The sequence below is a fragment of the Rutidosis leptorrhynchoides genome, chromosome 3 (assembly GCF_046630445.1).
Source record: "Rutidosis leptorrhynchoides isolate AG116_Rl617_1_P2 chromosome 3, CSIRO_AGI_Rlap_v1, whole genome shotgun sequence".
Lineage (NCBI taxonomy): Eukaryota > Viridiplantae > Streptophyta > Magnoliopsida > Asterales > Asteraceae > Rutidosis > Rutidosis leptorrhynchoides.
The window spans coordinates 23,017,382-23,026,515 of NC_092335.1; positions in this window are offsets into that span (position 1 = coordinate 23,017,382).

Below are 9,134 nucleotides of genomic sequence, written 5' to 3' on the forward strand. Positions count from 1 at the left end.
GAGAATCGCCCAGCAAAATACAATAACATGTGGTAGATCTTCTACTCATTGGATAACTTGCCCAATCTGAGTCACAGTATGCTTTCAACTCAGCAGAACTATTATTTGCTAATAGAATACCCTGTGCAGGTGCTAGTAACATATATCTAAGCAGATGTTTGACAGCTTGCATATGTACAGAGGTAGGGTTTTGCATAAATTGGCTCAAAAGCTGAACAGTGTAGCAAATATCAGGCCTAGTAATGGTAAGATATATAAGCTTACCTATTAACCTTCTATACACCTCTGGATCTGATAAAGGAGTACCTACATCTGCAGTCAACTTGACATTTTGATCCATAGAAAGTTTATAAGGTTTTAAATTCTGCACACCTGCTTCTTTTATGAGATCTAATGTGTACTTTCTTTGTGAGATAAAAATGCCTTGATCAGATTTTGATATCTCCAAACCCAAAAAATAACTCAAACTACCCAAGTCCTTCATATGAAAGGTTGACTTCAGTTGACTTTTTAGCTGACTAATATGAGCAGCACTATTACCAGTAATCAACAAATCATCAACATAAACCAAAACTGCAGTAAATTGTTCATGGTCTTTCTTAGTAAATAGAGAATAATCAGCCTTTGATTGCTGATAACCAAAAGAGAGTAAGGCACTAGACAATTTAGCAAACCATTGTCTTGGAGCTTGTTTTAAACCATACAAAGATTTCTTCAGCTTACAAACAATGTTACTTTCACATTTAACATATTGAATAAGCTCCCCCTTACCAACATAACCCATTGGCATCTTCAAATAAACTTCCTCAATTAGGTCACCATGAAGAAATGTATTAGACACATCCATTTGACATAAATCGCAGCCATACATAGCTGCAACTGCAAGCGAGGATCTAACTATTACCATCTTGGCAACTGGTGCAAAAGTTTCAGTATAATCAATGCCTTCTCTTTGTCTGTTACCATCCACCACCAGTCTTGCCTTTTTTCTATCTACAGTACCATCAGCTTTCAATTTAGTTTTGTATATCCAATGACAACCAATAGCTTTCTTCCCTTCAGGTAAAGTAGTAACATCCCAAGTATCATTTAGTTCCAATGCAGCAAGCTCAATATTCATAGCTTCACACCAACCTGGATCAAGTATTACTTCTCTAAATAATACAGGATCAACTTGTGCAAGTAAAGCAGCTATAAAGACTTGAAATTGAGTCTAAAGAATAGGATATGATACTTGATTAACAATAGGTACATGATGCAAAGTGGCTTGATTACCAGGAATAACATAATCTTTATGCCACACAGGTGGTTGAACACTTCTACTTGATCTTCTTACATTACTAGGCTGATGACTAGTACTTTCATTAACAGTTGAAGATTCAGTAATAGCAATCACAGCAGGATCATCATAGATAGAAGGATGAACATATTCATCTTGATTTATAGACATAGACTTAGGTAATGGAAGTAAAAATTGACTAATGCTTGATGTTGAATAAGGAAACACATGTTCATAGAATTGAACATCCTTTGACACAAATGTAGTATGAGTTAAAAGATTACATAACTTGTAACCTTTTTATTGAGCAGGATATCCAAGAAACACACAAGGAACACCCCTCTCTTGAAATTTATCCACAACTCTAGAGGGATTAACAGCCATAGCAAAGCAGCCAAACACCTTCAAATGTTCATAAGAAGGTCCTTTATTCAACAAAACTTCATATGGAGTCTTATTATGAAGAACAGAAGATGGATATCTGTTGATAAGATAAACTGCAGTGGTAACACAATCACCCCAAAAATGAACAGGTATGCTAGACTGAAATCTCAATGCTCTAGCTACCTCTAGAATATGTCTATATTTTCTTTCAACTCTTCCATTTTGTTGAGGTCTGTCAGGACAGGATGTTTGATGCTCAATTCCTAAATTCACCAACAAATCACCCATTTTGCCTTTGATGAATTCTAAGGCATTATCTGACCTGACAACTTTTACAGTCTTGTTAAATTGATTTTTAACAAACTATAAAAAGGACTTAAATACCTTATAGGTATCACTTTTGTTAACCAACAGATATATCTAAATAGCCCTGCTACAATCATCCATAATAGTCAGAAAATACCTATATTTTCCCTGTGTCACAACCTTATACGGGCCCCAAATATCAAGATGTATCATATGGAAGATAGTTTGAGAGTGTGAACTACTAACAGGGAAAGGTAACTTGGTAAGTTTAGCCATAGGACAAGTAACACACACTTCTTCATTCCTTTCATTGACCAAAGTAGACATAGAATGAATACATTTCAACTTTGAATTAGACACATGTCCTAACCTTTTATGCCACAAACTATAAGAATTCACAACTTTACTAGAACTAGCACAAACACCTTTACTATATGAAAAAAGACTAAAATTTTTTCCAGCTTGTGACACCATCTGAGCAAGCTTTTGATCAACTTGATCCACAGGTAGATTGATCAAATAGTACATATTCTCCTTTCTCTTACCTAGCCCTATCACCTAGCTTCCTGGTTGTCAAGTCCTGAACAACACAGAATAATGGATAGAACACAACAACACAAGACTCATCTTTAGTTAGCTTTGGCACAGATAAGAGACTAAACTTGAATGATGGTACAACTAGCACATCCTTCAATACCATGTCATTTGCCATTTTAAGTTTGCCAATATGAGTAATAACAGAAGTATTACCATTAGGAAGTCTAATTTTTGGATTAAAAATTAGACTTTAACATCAATCATATTATCACATATAGGTGTCATATGATCAGTAGCACCAGTATCTAATATCCATTCAGTTTTAGTACAAGTTTTAGACAAGATACCTGCAGCAAAAGGATGATCCATTTCATCATTTTGTGCTAACTGAGGCAAACTTTTAAGCAGTTGTTCAAATTGTTCAGAGGTGAACATGATATTGTTACCCTCTACATGAGCAGCAGTCCTCTTAGGCACAAATTTCTTAACAAAGTTTTGTTGCTTAACAACAGGTGGTTTGTACTTGCTATGCCAAGGTGGATATCCAACCTTTTCCCAACACCTTTCTGGTGGATGCCACCTAAAACCACAAATTGAGCATTTTTCTTTATCTTTCTAAGTCAATTTGCTGTACAAAGCAGTGGTTTCACTTGAGTTAAACATCTCTCTTTGTGACTCTTCTTGTTGTAGCATGGAGCAAGCAGTTTCAACACTAGGCAAAGGAGACATAAGAAGTAGCTGACTTCTCAAAATACTAAAATGATCATCTAGCCCATTCAGAAATTGAAACAAATGTTGTTCTTTTTTCTGCAAATTTATAGCAGACAACAGAGCTAATGCAGTGGCATTAATACAAGAAAGCTGATTCAATGAATCCAGCTCTTCCCAAACACACTTGATTTTAGTGTAATATTCATTGATAGTCATACCTTATTGTTCAATAGAATAGGTTTCCTTATGCAACTTATACTTTCTTGAACCATTGCTTAGAGCAAACCTTTTCTCCAATTGAGTCCAAATCTCAGCAGCAGTACCAACAAACATAATGGATTTGGCAATTTGATCAACAACAGAACTCATGATCCAGCTAATCACCATATTCTTACACGTGTCCCACAGTTCAGCTTCATTAGTATTAGCTTCATATTGAACAACACTACCAGTAACAAAGCCAATTTTGCGTTTACTAGATAACGCAATCTCTATAGATCTTCTCCAGGATCAGTAATTTTGAGCACCAGATAACTTTTCTTGTATCGCCAATGATGAAGGTCCATCAGAAGGATGAAGATACAGTGGACTTTGAAAGTTAGGTTGAGCCATAACAAAATTTAACACAGAAACACAAAATTAGGGTTACGCGGAAGCAAACACACACAATAATAGCACCAATTAACACAACACAACGAATTTTACAGAAATTCGATTGATAAGACGAACGAAGAAGATGATAAACACACAGATCTCAATCACTACGCTCTGATACCATAAAGAGTGATGAACACACAATTGAACGATCAAAACACACATACCTTTGATACATTCATTTCAATTATTTTGTTACAACTGAATTCGTTAAACTACTGCTGACCTATTTAACTACCACTAACCGTGATTAACAAACTCTAAGAATAATTTACAAAGGACTACCCTATACAAAGATAAAATACAAACTAGTCCCTGTACAATAATAAGTTAAGTTAGACTGAATTACACATGTAATCCTTGTACATCAATAAAAGAGGTTTCAGAAAAGAAGAATAGAAACTAGTTAATGCTAAAAACAAGTTCCTTTAGTAACGAATAGAACATGTTTTTCAATAAAACTGTCTCTATACTCGCCCCAAAGAAACTATTTTTAAAACCTATATCCATTTTAAAAACCCTAACTATATATACTGGTCTTAAAACCAGTTCTTAAAGTTTAAAAAATCCGTGTTCTAAGCCCTTATTTTGTACTAGTGACTTAACTTAAAGAATTAAAATCCATAAGTTACTCCATGATACAATTGTCCTATTTTCTCATGTTTCGTAAGTTTTAGGAGAATGCTAAACATAGTTGATCTTAGGGCTACGTTTAAGCATATTGATAATGCTAAAAATGAACATATATTTCATAGCATTATCCCTCAAGAAAGAATAGCTTTTAGTTGCAATTGTTCTATTTACAAGTGATATTCGTTTAAATAATAAAAGGTGAAGACAAAAGACAAATTCGACGATTTGAAGACGCAAACGACCAAAACACTAAAGAGTACAAAGTACAATCCAAGTGGTTCAATTTATTGATGAGAAACGTCTCAAAATTACAAGAGTACAAGCCGTAAAACGCAAAGTACAAGATATTAAATAGTACGCAAGGACGTTCGAAAATCCGGAACCGGGACATGAACCAATTATCAACGCGCGATGTAATGGAGCTAAAATTACAAGTCAACTATGCACACGAATATAATATAATATATACATAATTCTATAAAATATTTATATATTATATTTATATTAAAAACCGTCGGCAAATAAGAAAACAAAAGTACCTGAGCTGTAAAAGGGGGCCATGCGATCGCATGTCCTGGAGGCACAAAAACCATGCGATCGCATGGCAGTAAAGTTGTGGCCAGGTCTATAAATTGCAACGAATTCTGGCCGATTAACACACACCATATCATACTTCAATCTCACTCTCTCAATATATATATTTATATTTTTAATTTTAATTTTAATTTTAAGTTAATAATGATGAGGTTATAGTGGCGAATGTTTTAAGTTTGTAAGTCGAAATTCTGTCCGTGTAACACTACGCGATTAATACTCATTGTAAGTTATGTTCAACCTTTTTAAATTAATGTCTCGTAGCTAAGTTATTATTATGCTTATTTAAGCCGAAGTAATCATGATGTTAGACTAAATATTAAAGACGGGGTTATTGGGCTTTGGACCATAATTGGGGTTTGGACAAAAGACCGACACTTGTGGAAATTGGACTATTAGCTATTAATGGGCTTTATATTTGTTTAACTGAATGATAGTTCGTTAATTTAATATAGAGATTTACAATTTGAGGTAATTATAAATAACCACATACACTAAATTGGATACGATGGGCGGGATATTTATAAATACTAATAATCGTTCATTTAACCGGATACGGGAATGGATTAATAGTCAATGGACTCATTAAAACAGGGGTGGATTACATACAAGGACACTTGGTGTAATTGTTAATAAAATATTAAAACCTTGGATTGCACACAGTCGATAACCTGGTGTAATCATTAACAATGTATTAAAACCTTATTACAGTTTAAGTCCCCAATTAGTTGGAATATTTGACTTCGGGTATAAGGATAATTTGACGAGGACACTCGCACTTTATATTTATGACTGATGGACTGTTATGGACAAAAACCAGATGGACATATCGAATAATCCAGGACAAAGGACAATTAACCCATGGTAATAAATTAAAATCAACACGTCAAACATCATGATTACGGAAGTTTAAATAAGCATAATTCCTTTATTTTATATCTCATCGCACTTTTATTTACTGTCATTTTATTTATTGCACTTTTAATTATCGTACTTTTAATTATCGCATTTTTATTTATCGTCATTTACTTTACGCTTTAAATTAAGTTGTATTTATATTTAATATTTTACATTAGGTTTTAATTGTGACTTAAGACATAAAATCGACAAACCGGTCACTAAACGGTAAAAACCCCCCTTTTATAATAATAATAATATTACTTATATATATATATATTGATACAAATATAGTTTAAAATAAATATAGCGTTAAACTCAGCTAGCTCCCTGCGGAACGAACCAGACTTACTAAAAACTACACTACTTTACGATTAGGTACACTGCCTATAGTGTTGTAGCAAGGTTTAGGTATATCCACTCTATAAATAAATAAATAACTTGTGTAAAATTGTATCGTATTTAATAGTATTTCGTAGTAAAATATAACTATTTCGTATACACCGCTGCACACATCACATATCATACTTAAGTTTTAAAACTCCGTTGAATTAATTGTAAAACACAAATATTTTTTTTAGTATTGACTTTCCTTATATAATTTTGATACTAGTGTTATTCATTGTAACAATTAGTTATAAATATGAAATTAACTTATATATTGAATGCTTAAACGTAGCTCTTAGGACTACGTTTATCATTTTTCAAAGTTTTATTGCCTATTTTACTATTACAAAAGATAAAATAAATTTATTTACTTAAAAATTACCACAACTATTTTGACATTTATCATATATACTAAAGACAATACTACTAATAATATAAGATAATACAAGGGCTAAATAATATTTTTTTATAGTAAAACCATACTCCGTACAATTTAATGCATAGTAATTTGTGACGACCCGGAAATTTCTGACCAAATTTAAACTTTATCTTTAAATGATTTAATATTTTCGACACGATAAGCAAAGTCTGTAATGTTGAGTCTCAAGTTTTAGAACTATATTCATGTAATCAATTATTCTTTGACTGTTCTTGACGATTCACGAACAATATATATATAACTTAATGTGCATATATATATATGATTTCAAGTTATTTAGTAAACGATAGTAACATTCGATTATTGATTCGATTAATATTTAGATAAGTTAACTAAAACGTTTAAGATGAACCAGTAAAACACTAATTTGCTACAGTATTTTCGAATTGCTACAGTACCCGAAAAGCTACAGTGTTTTCGAAAATCACTATTTGCTACAGTAACTTTGCTACAGTAAAACGCTATTTCAAAATGAAAATGTATATGTTATATATATATATATTAACAAATAGTGAGATGATGATTTATAGAAGTAAATGACCAAAACACTCAAATGTATAAGTTATATCTCGAGTGGTATAGTTTATGGATAATTTAAGACTATATTTTGACAAAGGTACGATTCACAAAACGTAAAGTACAAGTTTTCTCAGTATACGAAAGGACGTTCGAAAAACCGAAACCGGGACATAAGTCGAGTGACGACGTACGACTTATCGGAACAAAAATTACAAGTCAACTATGCACGTGAATTTAATATAATATATAATTAATTATATAAATTATATATATATATATATATATATATATATATATATATATATATATTATATTAATATAAAAATATGTCGACAAGCTTTAGGACAAAAACAATGTGAGCTGGATTTAGAGGCCATGCGATCGCATGGCTGTAGGCCTGTGAACCCATGCGATCGCATGGGAAGGCTGGACACGAGACATCTATAAATTCCAGTCGATTTCTGTTCATTTACACACACATATACAACACTGATCTCTCTATTATTTATATTTATATTATTATTTATATTAATATTATTATTATTGTTGTTGTTGTTATTATTATTATTATTATTATTATTATTATTATTATTATTATTATTATTATTATTATTATTATTATTATTATTATTATTATTATTAAGATTAATCTTATTATTATTATTATTAGTAATATTATACATAAAATATTACGACGAGGTTATGAGCGTGTCACTTTCAAAATGGGTTTTCGAGCGGGATAGAGCTAAGAAAATTATGGGTTATAGCTATGGAGGTTATGGGTAATGTTCAAGGATAATATTCGCAAGTCAAACCTAGTGTTTATCATCTCAGTAGCGTCTACGTACTTTCCTGCAATATTGAATCACAATATTGATACGTGAGCATTCATATCTTATCTTTTATATATTAATTGTGTATCAATGTCTAGTGCTCGAGTATATATATTTATGCATGCTTGTATGCTAAATTTCGTCGTTAAACAGTTTATAATGAATCACGAATTCAATACATATATTACTGGTAAAAGGTATATGATATACATGTTTTTGGAAAGCTGGCGAAAAATCAATAACTTTTCATTTAGAAATCGAGTAATTTCGATGAACGAATTAAAAGATATGGTTAACTGAATTATGATTAACGTTAATTGGAATTGCTTTTGAATCTGCAATTAATATTTAAACAAATTGTTTGTAAGATTGATAAATTGGATTTTTGAATATTACCAACCGAGTAAATGAATCCTTATATAAGGCACGTCTCGTTTTGTTGAACTATAGTCAAAATTGACTTTTTGAAACGACTCTGGATAACTTTTGTATGTCGATCTCGAGCATTAGGATTGTGATACACTATGACCTGACCTAGCTTAATAGACATTTATTGACCAACATATGTTCTCTAGGTTGAGATCTACGGTTATTTGGTAATCCGAGTTTCGGTCATATTTTGGTGAACGACTTTATATGCTGCTAAGGTGAGTTTCATTTGCTCCATTTTTAATTGCTTTTGCAATCTATATTTCGGGCTGAGAATACATGCACTTTATTTTAAACACAATGGATACAAGTACATACTAAATTCTACACCGAGTTTGAACCGAAAATCCCTTAGCTTTTGTAACTAGTAACTGCCGGTTATAAGAACTGGTGGGCGCGAGTAGTTATATATGGATCCATAGGGCTTGACATCCCCGTCTGTTCCAGGTTTAGAAACTCTAGCCTGAACTATTAAACAGACGTATGTTATTTGAGTTTAGTACACGTTGGTTTGCGTGTATTGTACATGTTG